At 34.6% G+C, this 21,710-nt stretch overlaps 1 protein-coding gene across 1 annotated transcript in view; it reads right to left on the bottom strand.

The window, feature by feature from the left end:
• Zpld1 (zona pellucida like domain containing 1) overlaps positions 1-19,874 on the bottom strand; it is a 64,248-nt gene extending 44,374 nt beyond the window's left edge. The window contains exons 1-2 of the mRNA XM_042676981.1: positions 19,827-19,874; positions 19,481-19,589 (exon numbers count right to left, since the gene is read on the bottom strand). The gene's annotated coding sequence lies outside the window, so the exon portion shown is untranslated. The remainder of the gene's footprint in view (positions 1-19,480; positions 19,590-19,826) is intronic.
• Between the last annotated feature and the right edge of the window lie 1,836 nt (positions 19,875-21,710).

Raw genomic sequence — 21,710 nt, 5'->3', positions numbered from 1 at the left:
TTCATTATACTTCCATTTTTTTGTTATTTCTTTTTTGAGACAGGTCCAGCTACATAGCTCAGATTGTCCCTACAACTGTACTCCTTCTGCCTCAGCCTTCCAATTGGTGGGATTACACACACACACTACCACGCTTAATTTTGAAATTGTGTCTCCTTTAAAATCTCATTTCATCTTATTAAAAAGTACATTTTTATGTCATTAATAAAAATTTTAAATAGCTACAGTTTAGAATATGGGCATTATGGGGAAGAAAAATAATTCATTTAAAAGACAAGCTTTCCTTTCTCATTGTGAAAGCAGTGAAAGGTATCAGATGGACATATCTGTATGGCAAAGTGAATGAAAAGTCATGCTAATTGCAACAACTGAGAGCAGTAGTAGAATCTTTGCTTTGTAATTTTACTTTTTTATTACTATCTTTAAGTATTTGTACAAAGGAGTTGCCGTTTAACAAAAGAGTTTATAAATGCAAAGCATCTTAGTTTATAAATACAATGCATCTTAGTTTATAAATACAATGCATCTTGACCAAAGTCACCCTTGGACAGTCTCACCTTCCCTCTCCTATCGGCTCTTCCCTCACCTTTTGTAACTTTGTAGGATATATGTCGAATTTTTTACTGCATTTGATCAAATCTAAGATGGCAAAAAAAGATATGCCAATTTCTTTCATACTGAGAACAAAAGCTTCAGCACTAGCATGGAGATTAAACAGTTATTAAATACTTTGATGACAAAGAGGTAGAACAAAGCTTAACCTACTCAATTGTATGAATTTTATCTCAGATATGAATTCAAATTCTTTCTCAGCTATTGAAAATTAAATGATGATCATAAGACCTTATAAACTGTATAAACTCTAAATTCACAAAAAAAAAATATCAAAGGGGCTGGGAACGTAGCTTTATGCATGAGGTCCTGGGTTCGATTCCTCTGCACCACATAAGCAGAAAAAGCCAGAAGTGGCGCTGTGGCTCAAGTGGTAGAGTGCTAGCCTTGAGCTGAAGAGCTAAGGAACAGCGTCAAGGCCCAGAGTTCAGGCCCCACAACCGAAAAAAAAAAAAAAAAAAAGGTATCAAAGACCTCAGTGAAAGACCTGAAACCATTAAACTATTACAGGAAAGAGTGGGAAAACCACTAGGATTCCTTGGTACAGGAAAGAACTCATTGACAAACACCCAGAAATACAGCAAATCAAAGACAGCCTACAACAGAATGGGGGAAGAACTTTTGCAGCTACACACCAGACAATGGCCTAATATCTGTAATATAAAAGGAACTTAAAAATTAAACCCTCAGAAAACTAATAACCTAATTGAAAAATGAGCTAATGCGCTAAAGAGAATCTTATCAGAAGAAAAAGTAAAAATGGCCAATAGACACATGAGGAAACATTCAACACCTCTGGCCATAAAGGAAATGCAAATTAAAACAACATTGCTATTCCACCTCATCCCAGTTAGAATTTCCACTATCAAGAAAACTAATAATAACAGATGCCGGTGAGGATGTGGCCAAATGAGAAAGCTACTACACTGTTGGTAGGAGTGTGAATGAGCTCAACCATTCTGGAAAACAGTATAGAAGTTCCTCAAAAAATGAAATATAGAACTACCCTATGATCCAGTCATTCTACTCCTGAGCATTTCTTGCTGTTGTTTTTAATGTATTCATAATGTACCATGTGATTTTTTTATTTCTTTTGTATGTTCTTCCCCCATGGTATAACTCCCGTTTTCACTGTATTTGATTCTGGTGCCCTGCATCTTGTGTATACGTTTTTCTTTTCTTTTTTATTGTGAAAATACTGTACAGAGAGGTTACAATTACATGGGCAAGGTAATGAGTACATTTCTTATCAAGCATTGTAGTCTCCTCCTTTGTTTCCCCTTCCCATCCCTTCCTATCCTCCCCCCGTCCTCCCACCCAATCCTCCTCCCCCATCACCAAATTTGTGAAGTTCGTTTTCAACATAACGACTTGTACATCTCATTGTTGCAATGGGTCCACCTGTATCCCTATTTAAACAATTTGTTTTTCCCCTTCCCCTCCACAAATTATACCGACATCAAATACAGTGAAAGCAGGGGTTATACTGTGGGGGAGGGACATACAAAGCAACAAAAAAATCATCTTACAAATGTGTTAGAAACAATCACATGAAAGAAAAAAGAACATTTGAATACGTATCTTAGGGTTCATTTCCCTAACATCACCTTATCTGATTTGGGGAGGAAAAGGAAAATAACAAAATGCTGAAATAAGGATACAGGATGACCTATTGTAACAATGAGATGTACAAGACACTATGTTGGGCTGGGAAGTTGGCTCAGTGATAGAGTGCTTGCCTCGCATGCTTGAGGCCCTGGGTTCAATTCCTCAGCACCACATACGCAGAAAAAAGCTGGAAGTGGTGCTGTGGCTCAAGCCTTGAGCTAAAGAGCTGAGGGACAGCGCCCAGGCCAAGAGTTCAGCCCAACCAAAAAAAAAAACAGACACTATGTTGAAAACTTACTTTATAACTTGGAGGGGAGGGGAAGGAAGGGATGGTAGGAGAAAAACAAAGGAGGAGTTAAAAATGATCGATAGGAAATGTACTCATTATCTTACTCATGTAACTGTAACCCTTCTGTACAGTATTTTTATAATAAAAAATATATACAGAAGCAAAAAAGACTACAAACCAGAATATAGTAAAGCACTACTGCAGCACTACTTGCTCACCAGAGCCAATGTATGGAATCAGACCAGATGCCCCACAATGGACAAACTAATCAAAAAAATATTGTGTATACAGACAATGGAATTTTACTTATGCAACAGAAAAACTGATGCTATACCATTTGAAAGACATGGAACGACCTAGGGAAATTATGTAAAGTGAAGCAAATCAGACACGTAAGGTCCAGAGAGTGAAGGGATGCATCTTTCCTTTATATGTGAGGGCTAATAACTTTATGATTAAATATGCTTGGTGGTATGCAAGTATGTACAAATGCATTAACTGAAATAGGGTAGCTTCAAGGGAGAACTCAAATAGTGTAATTCCTTAGAATGGAAAGTCCAAACTCAACAAAATAAATATCAGCAAGCGGATAATTGCAAGAGATAGAGTGGTGTCTAAGGGAAAGAGGTAGGTGAATGAAGTAGGGGAAATGCAGACAAGAATCCACTGTTCCTTCTACAAAATTATGAAGAGTGAGGGAAAGGGTGGGCAGGGGAGAAATGGTAAAAGGGATGACATCGATCAAGATGAATCATATTCATAAATGGCTTTGTTAAATGGCAACTTCTTTGTACAACTGCTTAAAGATTGATAGTCTAAGTACACAGAAGACATAAAATTCCTAAGTTTAAGGAACCATATATTCTTGTGTAAGTCATGTCCTTTATAAGAACATGCAAGGGAGGGGACAGTGTTTAGGCCTGAGTTCCACAGGCCAACACTGTACTCCAGAACTTAGTTTCACGAGAAACAAAAGAATCCTGAGTTAATGCTAACCCTGATTAGTTAAATCACAGTATTTGATTTATAGTGACTGATGTATGCTTTCATGTTAGGGTCCAGAAAATGGAATTTTGGAAATACACCAACACCTCTTTTACAGATGGTATTCCTGTTTTGAATCCCTGCAATATCAGCAGTGCTTATTATAATGCCAAGACTTCTAGAGACTATTAAATACCCACAAGTTAAAACAAAACAGAGAACTATTAACGGACAAACCGCCCATCCAAGCCTGTCTTCATCGGTTCCTCTCCACATAAAACAGTAAACATTTGCTGATAGTAACAAGCAGGGAAATCCTACCTTATCACAGTTCCTAATTTTTTCTAAAATAAAATACATTGCTCTGGATTTGGGGACTCTGAACATTCTATGCATTCATCAAAACATGATGTTCTGGCCTTAGTAGCTTTTGGATATATGCAGATTGATACATCTTTATTCCAGTCATGAGCTGAGTAAAACACTTGGAATAGATTGATTTGTGAAGTCTACTCTAGAATGAGCTGAGATTTTTCTTGTCACACTGGGGCTCCAGGAAGTACTTCCTAGATAATCTCAGCAGAAGCATTTCCCATCTTTTCCAGGAGATCTAAGTTCAGCAACCCACACTTCTGCTTGGATTTGAATAGTGACTTACAAGGTGGCTGAACATAGTCAACAGTATAAATATTAATAGAAATTTTAATAATAACCTTACTCAAGAGATTTGTACTCCTTACTTAGTGCCTTCATAAATTTAAATTGATGAGGAAAGGCGAGGGAAAACAGGGTTGTATGTAGAATGATGAATTTTAAAGAACTCAGAAATATTCATTTAAAAAAACTCTCAGCTCTTAAACACTCACGTGTTTTAGCTTGATAATTAGCAGCACAAAAGAAGTTGAATGCTAAATGATTTGGGTCAAATTTGTCAATATTTGTCATAATACAATTTCCTTTTAAAATGATAAGCTCTTCTGAGATAGAAAATTTTAATTTGTTTGCTTAGGATTGAATAAATTAGAAAAAAAAATTCCTTCAATTCACACTCAATTCTTTCACTTCTTCCAGAACTACAGCTCTCTCTATTTTATTATAAAACAATTTTTAGGCTGAAGCTTACAAGTTTTAAATTGACTTGTCCAGGGTCACAGACCTAGAAAATAGCAATGCAGAATCCAAAGCTGAGCTCGACCTTTGCAATTATTACACCACTCTGTTTGACTTCATTAGAGTTTGTTAAATAAATAAAATTAATGTCCTAATTTCCAGAAAGTAAATTATGTTAATAACGTATGCTTAAAATATGCCTTGAACTACATGATTCAGATGATTGGGGCAAAATATTTCTTAATATCCACATAATTGCCATAACTCTGTTTCATTTAGCAATGAGTGCCTAAAAAAGAATTCTTTTTACAAACTGATTTAATAACAGTATTACTACAGAGTTTTAAGGGCTGATTGTGTGCCAGAATGGCATAACTCTATTATATATATTTCCTAAGCATGTCAAAGCTGTCAAGTAATTTATTCTCCTGATTCCTGAGAAAAGAAACAAAGGCCATTAAATGCTAAACAGCCAGCCATTGTTTGAGAATCAGGATTTGCACCCAAGCAGATGGGTTCAAGAAAATCACCCAACCATCATGTGATAGCACTTTCCAGCAAATGATGTATATTTCACCCCATCAAAGGGAAATATGTCAGTTATTTAAAAAATTTGATCAAGACAGATTTATTCTTCATTCATCTATCAAATAATTAATGAATGTTTGCATGTGCTTGGTTTTATGGGAAGGGTCTGAAAAACAAAAATTAGTGGGAAATGGAGATACAGCATATATATCCTAGTGGAAGAAATCAGAAAGAACTAACATACAAGAGCAAACTGCAAATTATTTGTGATCAGTGCTATGGAAAATAGACATTCTGAGTTGAAAAGGAAAAAATCCTTTAAATTTTCCATCATACAGCCCAAGACGTATAATTAATCCATAGAAGTAAATCCTGGAGGTTAAAAAAAACTTTTGTTATAAATAAGCACGTCTATCTGTCTTTAATTAACACTTCTTTTTCATTGTAGCCACTTTCTAACTTTTTTTTTTTAAAAAAACTATTTTTCCATGTATAAATTATCCTTTCAGAATAACTTAGGCACTTTGAAAATCTGCATTAAACTTGCATTTTCAGGTGTACAAAGGTGACCACTTAGGGCCTGACAAAAGTAATTTATTAAATAGTATCCCGTGACCAGACCAAAAAACGTGGACACCTTTAAAAGTGCCTTTATCTGCTCTTAAGAAGAACTTCTGCAGATGGATTCACACCATGTATCAAAGCTTTATACTTCCTTAATTGTATTGGCCTTCCTATAGGCCAATGATATCCTTACTGAGAAGAGGAAAAACAGGAAATTCAAAGCACCCATCACTTCTTTGAAAATACAATCATCAATCTAAGGTTTACCATTCGTTTTACTAAACTCAAGCAGATTTTATGAGAATTTAAAACAGGCTCATAATTATATGGATTCTCACAAACACGATGTGGTTCTCTGGTGTCAGTGATGCCTCGGTCTCTTCATTCCCTGTCCTCCTCAGAGCTACATTGCCTGGATGTGCAGTTCAGGCATAGGACGCAGCCTCATTCCGTAGCAGCCATTCATGCCTGTACTTCAGAAAGGATCAGTCACTGCCCAGACACTTTTAAACCTTCCCAGGAAAAGAGAGAAGAAGACATATGTGTATTTCAAGAGATCAAAGTCTAAGAAAGAAGGTCTTCTCCTGCTTTAGAAGCAAACAACAGGAGAGAAGGTAAAGAGGTACTAGCACAATGGAAAACTCATTGTCCTGTGAAGCTCAGAGCTACTTTTCCTCCTAGGAAAAAAAAAGAATATATTGGCTCACCCTCTGAAATCATTGCTTTTTTAAGTGCTGGAGATCATAATTCTTTAATAAGGAAACATGGTTTTTGATGGAATGTCTAGACTAGAGCTCTATATTCTTTATGTTGCTCTTGGAACATTAGAGGCACCCTATATATTAAAAGGCAAATGAAAATACAAGCCTTCATCTGAAATATCCATTATTATGTACATATATTTTCTTTAATGTAGAGTGTCCTTGTCTTACTAAACAAAGAATAAAACACACCACGCAATTTCAGAATAATGCCTCAAAGAAGGAAATATACTTAGTTATCAAGGAGGCATTTGGAAATTTTATATCTCTAAAGATGCTGATGTATACCATAAGGAAATATGAATGCCAATGGCTACTCCTCAGAGAAACCCTACTCTAATTGTCTCTGACATAGAGTGAACGAGTGTACATTTATTTCCCTTTGCCCACCTCCCTCGTGTGTCTCTCTGCTGAAGAGTTCTTCAAGTAATCTAATGATTAAATGCTCTGTGGTGTATCCCTGAGAACATTTATTCTGGTACCTTAGTTTTAGGGAAGTACTGAAACTGACAGATTGAACTAAGTCACTTTAAGAGCTTTTCTGTAACAATTCAAGTCCTTCTTCAAGGTACTTACACATTATACAGTTCTGACATAGTTTTAAACTTATGTTAAGTAAATTACCTTTCTTCATCCTTTCATGAACTATATAACAAAATGATACTTTAGTTAATGGATTGTTTTTCGCTCATTAATTTGACACAGACAATTAGTATGCCTATTCCAAAAGGAAAACCTTTTTAATAAGGATGATTTACAAAATATTTGCAAACAGGAACAACGCAGAAATCAGTCAAACCAAAGGACACACCAGACTTATACACTCTAGCTGAGTATAAATCCACTTCCCAATAATCAAAAATATCAAGATTACAAAAATGAATAATAAAAACACAGCTTCTTTACCCCTTACACAACTTGTGCCTCATGCAAGAGACCCTTTTTAATTGTACTTCAAGACTGAATTTCTATATCAATTCATTCATTATGTATTTATTGCACATCATTTATTGAGCAGTTTCTAACTGCCAGACTTAAAGTGCTGGGGGTCCAAAGCTGAGCACACAAACATGATCCTTATCTTCCCAGAGTTTACAGGCTGAAGAAAGAGGTGATCATTAACAATCCCACATAAAATATACTTACAAATACATTTGGTGAAAGTAAAGAATGCTTGAAGAAACCCTTAAGATATAACCTCATGTAGATGGGTGGGTTCTGGGAAGATGTTCTGAGACATGCCAAAGTGGATAAGAATGGAAGGATTGATTGGAGCTATTCTGATGAAAAATGGAGAAAGTCACCCTAGTGAGTTTCCCTGAATCACAGAAAGAGATCACGTGTGTCATCACTGGTAGAAGGTGTAAATCAGTGGCTGGGGGGGGGGGGGGGGATGAATCACTGTATCATAACCACAAGTTAAGTCATCTATTATGCACACTCTAAAGGTAGAAGTGACACCCACTGAACACACAGGTAAGAATTCTACACAGAGGCCAATTACGACACCAAAATGACAAATGAATGAGAGAATCAAAAAACAGTAATAGTGTTTATTAAATTTTTACCTTTAATTTTTATTGTTTTTTTATATAAAAGAAGAATTCAATGTTATAATCCTACAACATTAGGAGTAAGGAAGGAATGGATAGGGAAGGAATTGATGAGCGTGCTGAAAGGGGTGGCACTGACCAAGACGCATTGTATTCATAAACTGCTCGTTAAATGGCGACTCACTTGCACAGCTGCTCAAAGACAATAAAAATGCTTTAAAGTATCTTTTAGAAAAACTCCTAAATACAATAATTATTATGTACAAGGCACTACTATAAGAGATTTAATAATACTACCCTTCCTATCTGACTAAAACTCATGAAATAAGTATTATAATGATCCTTATTTTACAGGTACTTGAAGGATACAGGTAATTACAGGATATTGAAGCAAAGAATGATCATTTTCCCAGGATCACTTTCCCAGGAAGTAGTTGAGACAGTATTGGAACTCAGATAACTTGGTTCCAGTGCCTGGGTCTCTAAACCAGCCTCTACTCTCTCCCTTCCCTCCCTTCCCACATGTGAATCATAGAAGATGAGAAGTGGGATGAGAAAAATGTTGATTAATGCTTTCCCCAAAGAAACTAAGCACAAATCAAAGGTATTCAGGCAGTATTAAATATTTCCTACCAGGAGCAATAGAGCAGACTTGTGTAATTGACAACATAAACACAAATAATACAATCTTTGTTTAGGTATATTCAAGACTTTAGCTAATTTTAAAACAGACAGAAACATACAGATTCTCATGGGATTTTTACAGAAAGTTTTTCTTCCCTCAATGAGATCACAGTTTTTGAAGAGGAGATCAGAATTTTCAATGATATTATTTTGGAAGCTAAAATTATCAATCCAATAAAGCTTTGAGATATGGAAATTCTAATCAGACATTATTTTTCTAATCATTTTTTTTTAATTCCATCCATCCATCTATTTGTTCTGGTAGTAGTGGTAGATGTTGAATCACTTGAAAATAACTTTCAGACATTTGCATCATTAATCTTTTACCTCTCATAGGAATAAAGATCTCACAATATCATTACTAATTTCAAGCAAATAAAGATCTCACAATATCATTACTAATTTCAAGCAAATTATAATTAATTCATGATAATATCCAATATCAATTTCACATTAAAAACTCTCCATCAAAAAAGATATTTCATAACTTTTTTTCAAAATCAAAAAAATGGTGACAAATTTATAAAACAACTAGAAGCAAAGATATCAGTTTTGAATCGTGTTTTTATCACTTTAGTCTTTTGTAATACCAAAAAATCCTAATAGCAGATATCACTTTCATCCTTAAGAAATCTAGAGTCTTTTTGGACCAAAAAGAATATGAGTAAATACAAAAATATATCAAAATTTAAAAGACTTAAAGTTGGATAAAAGTCATGCAAATATTTCCAGAACCAAGAAATGCAAACTATAATCAAATATTAAGCATTACAAGTTTGGTGTTTCAGAGGGTAAAAGTGGGTAATATATAACTTTACTCTTAGGGATGATATATGGATTGGATATATAGATTATGTGATCTGAGTTAAGTGAACTATATAACTGTGAAAACAACTTTAATATATCAAATCCTTACGCAGACTATGAAAAGCATTATTTATATGTTGGCTATCTAAGACAAATTCTTTACCTAGTAAGTAATCATAATTAGCTTAGGAGATAAATCCTTTTCCAGTGGATTTGCTTCTGAAATAAGTAAATGTAAAAGTTTTTAAGTAAATCAAAAGCTAGAGAAATTTTTTGTGCTAAAGAATCTATGTATGTTGATATTTTCAGTAGTTTAAATACGACCATTTAGCAAGTTACTTTTCTATTTTGATTAAAATATTAACTGAGTAAAAATTTTGCACTAAAAATTTTGCACTTTTATATAAAATTGGATCCAGTGAAATCAAATCAGATTGATATTGTCTACATATTTATAGGGAGATATAACTCATTGACTGGAATAACAGGATTACTATATATGTTGTTTGTATTGATTGTAGTTCCTTTCTCCCCCTAGAAAATACAGTTAAGTTGGTTGAAAGCCAATGCAAGTGTGCTGTGACCTCATTAAATAAAGTGTATGTGTTTCTGCCTCTAGAGTATTTTTAAATATTAAATAGATATTTTAAACACTTTTGCTTCATTTTATGTTGCTAATTTTGTGAACAATCTTAGAAACTTCTAGAAGTGAATTTAGGAGACTATTTTATTCTCTACAAGTACTGAACATATTCCTAGGAAAAATAATTGCCTTAACATTATAAATTGTGGCCTGAGACTTCCTCCTAGAGTCTGAGGTTCTAGGTTTACATAATATCTGTGTATTTCACAGAATTTGACATTTATACTACATGCACTACATGTACTACAGAACAGAAGCTTGGGTTCTGTTACTCTGTCACTAATTTTCTGCATGGCCTGGGAATAGTCAGGTGATGGGCTAGCATTCAGTTATTGAACATGAAATAAACACCAGAATGCAGAATGACAAAGATGATGTTCAGCTATAAAAAAAAAAAACCTATGAAATTATGATTCTTTAGCAATGGTATAAGAAAAAGTAATGGTAAATTTTCAAAGGAAAATTTCTTCTTTCAGGAATCACCTATCTCTCTTATTAGAGGTTAAGCTTCACTGTCTTCTTATTCTGATCATGAAAATTGATGAAGTGGTAAAAAATGAACCTACAACACTTTCAAGACCTCTTCCCATTATAAGAAGAACTAGTGAGAAAAGACTTCATAGCCTATTCTCACGCTGATAAAGAGAGACATTAGCTCTTCTATTTGGAACAATTTGATTCGGCCTTCCATGGACAAAAACATAATAAAATTAAAATTATGTGGAAAAAACTCATTGACTATTGGTTTTACAATTGTATTTCTCCTTGAAAATATTTTTCATTAGAGGCCTGTAAGAAGCAATAATCATAAAATAAGCTGCTGATAATTTATACAAATGCTTTATTCTGTCTAAAATATGTTTTAATCCCACTTTTATTAAAGGTCTGAAATTTTGAAATTACTGATGATCTTTTTTAGGTGATACAAGAGTAATCTTTGTGACAGTGCTCTGAAGAATAATGCATTGAAGGAAACAAAGCCATCTTTGTTTCATAGGAGTGAAAATCGAAGACAAGCGGTTCGATGTTTTTCCTAGATAGTTGCATGAGTTTATTACTTGCAACAACTAAGAAAAGAGATGATAGCTAAAAACAGTTCCTGAAATGATAATTTTAATTATCTTTAATGTAATGGTTTGCTAACAACACAATTATAACCACACAATATGGTACTTTTTGAGCATGACTAAATCAGATCCAGATAACTTTTAGTCATTTGCATCAAGTAGCATACATATACAGAAGCATTATCTAGAATCAATGTTGGAATCAGAGAGAACCTAAAATTCAAAGCCACACACTTAGGCCCCTTCGTTAGCATTACATTGTTTCTGTCATATAACATTTTAGAAGAGATGATTACTATATCAAATCTTTGCTCAGAACATAGATAATTCAAAGGAAATAATCAAGCATTACTTCTGAGTTTTACATGGCAACAGTACTTCTGTTTTAAAATAACTCATTAAAAAGTTTGTGTAAAGGCAAGCTACAAAATACTAAAGGTTAAAATACTTCAATTTTGTGTTTGAAACCTATCAATAACAAAAATTCAAAAACAGGTTATCTATTGGTAGGTGACAAACTCTCCTTTCACCTTTCTTAAAGTTTCTTGTTAATGGCTGACTCGATTGTAGAAGTTGGCAAAAAAGACATTTCATCCTTAACTAGTTGAGTTAGTTAAAAAAGAAAAAAGAAATCAGAAATATTAACAGGACCAAAGTCAACATGGTGACAAGGTTTTTGGAGAATCAGAGTTTTGAAGGACAGGAATTACTTCTTATGATAATAGCTTATTGACAGCATATTAGCGACTTAGAATCCTAGGTACTCAGGAGGCTGATATCTGCAAGATCATGATTTGAAGCCAACCTGAACAGAAAAAAAAGTCTTTGTAACTGTCTCCACAATAACCAATAAAAAAAAAAAAAGCGAGGTTAGAGGCATGGCTTAAGTAGAAGAGCAGCCTAAGCAAACATGAGGCCAAGTTCAAACCCCAGTACTACCTAAATAAGTAAGTAAATACAAGAGATAACATCTGAGCTTTTGAGTATAACTGAGATGATCATAATACTCACAACATCATACCCTTGCAATAACCAAAGTTGGGCATATAAGATATAACTCTAAACGCAACTTTCAGCTCATTGACCACCATGTTCTTTAAAGCAATAGGTAAGCCCTAGAAATGGCTTCAAGCCACACCTTTATTGTGCATGAGATTGCATATAAGTTGAATATTAAATAGTAATTCGTGGCCTTTGGCAAATTTAAACATAAATCCTTAGAGAAATGGAGATTCCACCTCAATAAAAAAAAAAGTCCATTTACCAATAGTTTGGTAAATATTCTATCAAGAATACCAAGGGCTGAGAAGGTGGCTCAGTGGTAGAGCGCTTGCCTTGCATGCCTAAGGCCCTGGGTTCGATTCTTCAGCACCACATAAGCAAAAAGAAAAAAAGCCAGAAGTGGCGCTGTGGCTCAAGTGGTAGAGTGCTAGCCTTGAGGTGAAGAGCTGAGGGACAGCGCCCAGACCCAGAGTTCAGGTCCCACAACTGACAAAAAAAGAAGAAGAGAAAGGAAAAGAAAAAAAAAGAAAAGGAAAGGAAAAAAAAGAAAATCAAAGAAATAGAATGAAGTACAGTTGTTGTTGTTTTCAAATTATCCACACACTGCTCCAAATATTTTATTGATCCTAGTAGGAGGATGTTCCAAAAGCTTTGCCAGAAATCATGAGTACAACAATCTTTTGCAATAATTACTGGGCTAGAGTATTGGTCAGCCAGTCAAGAACATCATTGTCATGAAACAATCTATAAAATAGGAAGAACTAGTATAGAAACAAATGGTAAGTGTGGAAAAATATTAGTCTGGTATATACAATTTTCATGTATGTACAGATTATAGTTCAAAAGTTTGCTGTAAAACATGGTACCCATGGGTAGAAATGTTCCACATGGAATGTGTTTTCATTGGCCTAGCAGGAAAAAAAAAGCAACAAAAAGCTAGAATCCTAATACTGAACTGCTCATAAGACAATATTAAGGAAAGTATAGTAAAAGAAAGTTCTAAGTTTGAACTTACAGTTAGATTGTAGAATCTGACTCATTATTTATTTGTTCATGTCTGGGAGGAGGTTTGTTATAAATATTCAGTAAGGAGTTAGAGGTTATGTCTATATGACATGTCTATATGACATCTTATGAACTGAAAGAGAAAATGGGTCTAGAATTATTTTAGAAAAAAAAAACTTTGATGGCAGAGAACGAATGCAAAGGGAAATGTATTCAAGAGAGAAGGAAGAAGATGATTTGTAACAATTGTTTGCTAGTATATTGTGATAAATTCATAAGCAATACAGGCTCTATTTCTTGATAGGTGAAAAAAAAGGTCATTGCCTTAAATAGAGCAAATTATTAACAACTATTTGAGTAAACAGAAGATGAGGGTTGACATCTTTGATCGCTTTTTGAAGGATGAATAAATGACAATACAATCATATTCTCTATCATTTTGTCAAGAAATCCCCCCCATGGAAAGTAGCTGCCCAGAATGGTATGGAACCTGGGCCAAAGAGCAAAAAGAGCCCTCAGAAGACACACTCCCAGTCTTTCCTTCCCTAGACTATGCTCACTTGCCACTTGAACCAGCCAGAAGAACAAAGTAAGACCCCTTTTAAAGACATAACTATGTCTCTATTCAAAAACTCCATGTTTAAATCTCTAGTTATCTTGGCTGCCTGAATGAGACTCATCATCTTGTGAATTTGATGTAAGAATTAGTCGAGTTCCCTGTAATGCTCAGGAAAAAAAAAAAATCCTACCTTTCTGAAAATTGGTACATACTCAAATAAATGCAAATGGAGTTTAATTTTTAATGGAAATGGATTTAATTTTTAATTGGAGAAAATCTAAAAACAAATCATTACAAAGCCAAATAAAATGGAAGATTAATATTCTCTATCCATGAGAGAATCCCCTGAGCTAAGGTGAGGTAAGAATCAACACCCTAATGCAAATTCAAATTACCCAAGGAGCTTTCAGAAGTACAGATCCCAACATATCTCCCACAGTGAGCCTAAAAAGTTTTCAGAGCTGAGAATCACTGACATAGAGAAACAAGGTTTTGCTGTAACTGAGGAAACATTTCTTGTCATTTTTGTAAATTGCTAAACATATTTTATTTTTCCCATCATGGCTAGAATCTGAAAAAAGAATTTCTAACAAAAGACAATGCTACAACTGAGTAGCTTAATTCTGCAGGATCCAAGCAATCAAACAAAAACAAAAAACTCATTTATGATCCTACTGAAAATAGATAAGTTTTATTCCTTTGAGGTAGTTATGACAAAGAAAGTGGAAGTTACTGAATCAAAATCAAAGCATTTATAGGAAAACAAGTAGGAATTCTCTTTCCCACTGGGAGATACATTCCCTCCTTCCACTAAGCCCCTCCCCCTTGGCTCTACTCTTACATAAAAATGCAGGATTTTGTTTTTCTTTATAAATGTGACAGTTCACAACAAGGTTGATAAATCCCATAAATTCCTGATCACATCATGTCCCTGTTTGAATCACACATTATTTCTCACATCTTTCAGGAAAAAAAAATAATAACAAATCCCAAACTGGAAGAAACAATTTCTGCCCGCCCAATTAGATTTCTAGTCCCCCATACACATCTTCAAGTTTTACAGTCCACAGAGATAAAAGGTTATTTCACATATCTGTGCTTTTGCTCACTTCACTTCCTTAGTCTAGAAAATAGAGCTTTCCAACCCTCTCCACAGGAACATATCCCCCCCCCCCCCACACACACACACACACCTCCCCCAAGCTTTTCAAGAGCCTACTTACAACAGGCCTTATTTAAGACCATTCTCCATGGAGACAACTCTTACTGCTTACAGTATTGACCACCTCCTCCTCTATATTCCCAACAGAGTCTGGGTAGCTTTCTATAACAACAGTTGTTAACAACAAAAAATCCTACATTTAAAATGTCTCCAATTTGGCACAATTGAAATTTCGGACCAGATAATTCTTTGTTGCTTTATCCTTTTTTTCAATTTTTTATTGTAAAGATACAGTACATGTCGTTATATTCTTAACAGCATCCTGTCTTCTGCTCACAACATAGTGGGCAGCACGTTTCCCCCTCCACTCCCCACCCCTCCACTCCCCACCCCCCCCTCCACTCCCCACCCCCCTTCCACTCCCCACCCCCCCATCCCCGCAACTCATGACACTCAAAAATATCTGGGGTTACTGCCAAATGTCTCCCAGAGGAGTCAAATCATTCCTGTTGGCTTAAATATGCATCTTTCTTCACCCTGGTAAAATGTTAAGTTTCATGAGAATAGAATTATCCATTTTTTTAATGCTGTTACTGGAGCTTGAACTCAGGGCTTGGGACTCTAGTGGAGCTTTTTTGCTCATGGCTGGCACTTTACCATTGAGTAACATCTCTAGTTCAGCTTTCTGCTGATTAACTGGAGATAATTGTTCCATGGATTTGTCTGCCTGGCCTGGCATTGAATACTGATCTTTAGATTTCAGCCTTCTGATTAACTGGCATCCAATTCAGGCTCTATCTATTAAGAAATATTCCACCAGGCTTTTTGTGTAGTTTTAATTTATTCATGTTCTATAATTTATATCATGTAATATAATTTTTATCATGTAATATAATTTATATCATGTTCTATAATTTTTAGTTGTCTCCAGTTACAAAAATTCAAACTCATATCATATATTTTCTTGTGAAGTCTCCTTTCACTTTATTAATAAAACTGGCATATTTTGGTAGAACTGATCAGTATATAATTTTAACAACAAAAAATACAGGGTTGTAATTCTACTTTAAGTGCTTATGTAAGACAAATTTCTATTTAGAGTTGATGTGTCAGAATTCAAGTATGTGAGCCTAAACTCACCTGAGATTTTAAAATGTGTCTATTTTATGAATAATGATTTCAAATTTATAAAACATTAAGGATTTTCTAAATTATGCACTTATAGTCTATTATGTTCAATTTATGCTAACTTGCATTTGCAATGAAAAGAAAGGTTGGCATGAATTAATTCCGATTCATGATATGCTATTTTCTTCTTTTAAAAAAAGAAATGATCTCATTAGGAAGTACAACACATGCATTGGAAGGAGTTATATCCCGTCATATACTGAAAATATGTTCAACTGAGGAACAGTCATTATATGAACTCTATTTTTTACATGAGCATATTTGAATAAATATCAAGCTCTAAATTTTAAAATATGAAAATAGTTTTCAATTGTTCTTGCTCTTTTGGATGATGCAATTTCGTAGAAGAAAAGTTCACGTTAGCCTCATTTTATGGAGAAGCTTAACACTACAAACAAATAAACCACTGACATTTTCATTTGCCTCAACTCTGATTTCATTGAAGCAAAAATGTCTTTTGTACTTTGAATCTGGATTTTCACATATAACAATAGAAATAACAAAACTATCATATTAATCTAACTTAGCTGATTTGTGGGTTTTGTTTATAGTTTGGTCTTATAAGTTTTAAAATCTTTTTGTTATTTTTCAATTAAAAACCCATAACGACCTATGTATCTAACTCGGTAGTTTTGTATTTTCTACATGTTTTCTATATTCTCTATATGCTATTGTTGCCATATAGTGAGTTCTAGAATATTAACCGTGTAGGATCAGTAAATTACAACTTATAGATCAAACCTTGCTCAGCACCTGTTTTTTGTATGGTCCATAAGTTGAGTAGTTTCCACATGTTTTAAATGCTTGGAAAAACTCAAACAAAATGTAACATTTTCTTTTAAAGTAAAAATCAAGCCAGGCGCTAGTGGCTCATGCCTATAATCCTATCTACTCAAGAGACTGAGATCTGAGGATCATGGTTCGAAGCCAGCATGAGCAGGAAAGTTCATGACTCTTCTCTCCAATAAACTACTCAGAAAAAACCAGAAGTGGGCTGTGACTTGAGCAGAGAGAGCTCAGGTACGAAACCTAAGTCCTGAGTTCAAGACCTGGGACCAGCAAAAAAAAAAAAAAGCTAAAAATCATATGAATTTCCAATTTCAATAATTAAAAATAAATATTGAAATAGAGGTTGCTTGTTTATGTATTTTCTGTGGGTCTTTTGGAGCTGTGATGGTAGATTTGAGTGATTGTTACAGAGATCCACAAATAAAATATTTACTATCTACTCTATAGAGGAAAGTTTGGTAATACCAAAAGTTTTGATGATTAGTATTTGATTATAAATACATATAACATCTTGGGATCATCTTTTTATTGTTACCTTATTAATGTATATTTTTAAAAGCTTTGGGAAATACCAATAGTCATGAACAATAAAATAGTTGCTTTGATGTTTACTCAACCAGTAGAATCAATTGGCTGTTTTTTTTAAGTTGCACCTTTCTTCGTCATTGATGTTTGAAGAGTTTTTAAATATTATGATTTCCCACTTGAGATAACATTATATAATCCTGCCCATGTAATTGTAACCCCTCTGTACAGTATGTTCACAAAAAATTAAATTAAAAAAAAACATTATATAATAATAACCAGTAATGTACTCTGAAGTTTTCAAATGTCAGTTTTACTTTACCATGCTTGGTAAAGTTACTATGTCTGGTTTTCAGCCTCACCATTTTGTAAGAAAGGCAAGATACATGGAACCAAATCAAGCTTAATTTATAGTCTTGACCTAGTTTACATACATTCCAGTTTAAATATAGCAAAACAAAGCGTAAGTTTCATAAATTAGCCAAAAAATTGCATTTCTTGCAAACTGATATTACAAATAGCTTGCTTAAGTTATACAAAGGATTGTCATTGTTTACTAATAAATGTGATTTCTTTTTAAGCTATTCAAAAGGCTACAAAAACATGTCTTCAATAACAGTGCTCGATGCTATTACTAAATAGGCTATTGGTGAATAGATTATTGTCTAAATATTTGCTTTTGAGTCAACTGAGTAAAAATACACCTTTCAAATATGATTTTGTAGCAAGAAAATTCTATTATTTTTTACACCAATACCAGCTTCTTTTAAGGGGAGCAAATAAAGTTTTATATGTCTTAAAAGGATATAGCTTTGTTGCAATATGTGCCATGATTCTGTTATCACATGATCTAACTAAAGCTATGAAGAATAATGATGACTATATGCCATTTTAAAGTCATTTCTGAACATCTCTAAACTAAAAGGACATATGACATATTTCTAGGTTTTTATATTAACCTAAATAGTATAATAGTAGAGAAAAATTGTTTTAAAAAACCCTTGAGGACCCATAAACTTTATAGTAGGAGTGATATTTTAAATGAATACTCTGAAATGTGTCACATTAGTTAATGGAAAGGCTGAAATAATAGAGACTTTCAATTGTGTATTATGAAAAATACCAACTGTTTAAAGTCAACATATTGTTGCTAAAAAAATTATTTTAACCAACAGTTCAAAGTTGTTTTTCTTTGACCCTTAAGGAGAATCTTAAGAAGGCAATTTAGAGAAGCTAAAATAAATAATATCACAATCCTCAGAACCAAAAAGATTATTGTTGCAAATGCATGAGCCTAAAAGGTGAAGTCACCTTTCCAACACCAATAAGCAACTCGTTTTATCAAAGACAGAAGAGAAAGAAACGCAGGAATGGAAGCAGCCTTATAGAGATCACCCAAGAGATGGGAATTGCAACGTTTCCTCTCACTCATGGATGACTTCTCACAGGCAATGTGAGATTCTAGGTCAATGCAAGGCTAATCACTAAAATTATGTTCATTTAAAAGAAAATCAGACCATCATTATTTTCAATTATCGTATCATCTTTGTAATCAGAGATGATGCCACCCCTATCCAGCCAGCGTTCTGGTGCAGTGGAACCCTAATAAGAAATCATTGGTATAAATTGTTTGCTTCCATTAATAGAATATTTCTGGATGCTATCTGGCAAAGGACAGTGGCTAGGGTTCATATTGGAAATGAACAACTTCTGAGTCAAGCTTTCACCTCAAAAGTAAAGGATCTGTGAAAAGAGCCGATCCTTTTCTCCAAATCTCATCAGGATAATTAGGATAGGTTGCAATTCACAACAGCAAATTTTGTTTCTTCCTTTCTGAACCCCAAATGCAGGAAGGTATTCTCACATCCTTTGACTGTTTTTACGAGTTCAACCCTTGCACCACTACTGGAACCACAGCATTTAAAAGAGTGTTACTCTTTCAAATTAAATAAAACATTAAGTTAAAAATAAACCTTCCATTCTTAATTTAAAAGGCAGCCTTTGCAGTCGCTTTAGGTAGCCTTGATCCTGGGCACTTACCCGATTCCTCGGCTCTGTGGAGTCAGCTGGCCTCCATGTGTCTGGTCCACTGCCTGTGACAGTGCTCAAATGCCTGGCCTGACCAAACTTTTCCAGAAAAGATTCCAACCTTCGAATGAGAGAAGAGTTTCTCATTATGAAAAGTCTTTATAGGGAAGAAAGAAGAAAGAAAGAAAGAAAACGCTGAATTTTAGACAAGCGGATGTTTCCAAGGATCTCTGAAGGTTTTACAAAACTAATCATCACCAACATGAAACTTGAGCTCATCTTTTATAGACCTCCGATTCTTTCCAGCTATGACTCTTTCAATTTTCATTTCGCTCTCATACTCCTTTTTTTCCCCTACCTTCTTTTGATCTTCTATTTTATGCTGTACAGAAATGTTGAGTGGTATGTGTGAAGTGAGCCTTCATCAATCCTATGAGGGAAAGCCTGCAGGTCTAAGGAAAAAAATATCATAAAGAAATAAGGCTTGAGGTTGTTGAATCAGGAGCTCGTTTGCACTGTTATCAATGTCCTCTTTTGCTTCATGAAAGATGCCTGGCCTTTTCAATAACACACTCCACATAGTGATGAAAATGGGATATGGAATATCGTTGTGAAAACTGGGTTGGTTGAGACAATAATGACTGAGATGCTGTCAATGCAAACAAATCCAACAGGACTCTTATTGTGAAGAAGGAGCTAGAAACTAAACCTTCTGAATTATTTCTACTTTTGTTTAGGCTTTCAAACAACTTCATCCACCCACCCCACTAACCCTCTCCCTCCCCACCTTGGGAGCCTTGGGCCCAGTTTCGAAGTCATCATACATCACTCTCAAATAGCTCATCTCATTTCTCACTGGGAAAAAAAAAAAAACAAATGTGAGAAGCTGGATTTAGGTACATTTCTTTCAAGATGTTTCTAAAATGCCTCATACTCACAAGACACAATGTTAGAAATGAACTTTACAACTTGTAAGGGGAAGGGGTGTCATGGTGGAGAGAAGGTGGGAGAAAATGAGGGAGGGGTAGCACTGTTTCACAAGAAATGTACTGGCTACCTTACTTATGTAACCGTAAGCCCCTGTACATCATCTTTGCAAGAAAATAAAATATTATTAAAAATAATAAGCCTCATTAAAACACCTATGTAACTACTGTACTCAAGGAGGACTTGTAGATTTTTATTTAATCTGCTATTTAATAATAACGGCTACCTGAAAAAGCACATTGCTCCACCAGTAACACCACTGGCCTCTACTGTTATAGCACATCATTTAATTTATTCAATGGACTCAGTGTACATTAACAATACTTACGTTCTTTTTTTTTATACAAGTCAGATAATGAGTACATTTCTTTTTTTTAAATATTTTATTTTATTTGTGAACATACTGTACAGAGGGGTTACAATTACATGGGCAGGATAATGCGTACATTTCTTACCAAGTATTGCAGTCTCCTCCTTTGTTTACCCTTCACATCCCTTCCCAGACTCTCCCCCCCCCCAATCCTTCTCCCCCCCCCCCCCCCCCCCGCACCGACGTTGTAAAGCTCGTTTTGGACATGACAACTTGTACTTCTCATTGTTGCAACAGGTCCACCTGAATCCTTAAACGACTTGTTTTTCCCCATCTCTTCCACAAGTTATACTGACATCAAATATAGTGAAAGCAAGGGTTATACTGTGGGGGAGGGACATACAAAGCAACAAAGAAATAATCTTATAAATGCATTAGAAACACATGCATGAAAGAAAAAAACATTAAAATACCTATCTAAGGGTTCATTTTCCTAACATCACATTATCTGACCTTTTCCGCTTGACTCATACATATACTAGATATTGCAAATAAGGGAAACCATGGGGCCTATGTTTCTTTGGGCCCGGCTTACTTCGCTTAATATAATTTTTTCCAAGTCTTTCCATTTCCTAACAAATGGGACAATGTCATTCTTTCTGATGGAGGCATAGCAAGACCACACTAAAGCTACCAGCACAACTATGTTTATTGCAGCATTATTTACCATAGCTAAGATCTGGAACCAACCCAGATGCCCCTCAGTAGATGAATGGATCAAGAAAATGTGGTATATATACACAATGGAATTCTATGCCTCAATATTTACGTTCTTAATTATCTCTGTGAGAAAGGCAATGTGTCTGTGGCTATTGTGAAGTGAGATTACAATCCAAGGGTTCAGCCTCTTAAGATTTCTAGTCAATCCACCAAATCCACCTCTCC

The sequence above is a fragment of the Dipodomys spectabilis genome, unplaced genomic scaffold (genome assembly GCF_019054845.1).
Source record: "Dipodomys spectabilis isolate Male_0828 unplaced genomic scaffold, ASM1905484v1 ptg000032l, whole genome shotgun sequence".
NCBI classification, from domain to species: domain Eukaryota; kingdom Metazoa; phylum Chordata; class Mammalia; order Rodentia; family Heteromyidae; genus Dipodomys; species Dipodomys spectabilis.
Note: the sequence above shows the minus strand (reverse complement) of the source record. Positions and strands in the feature narration are given on the sequence as shown.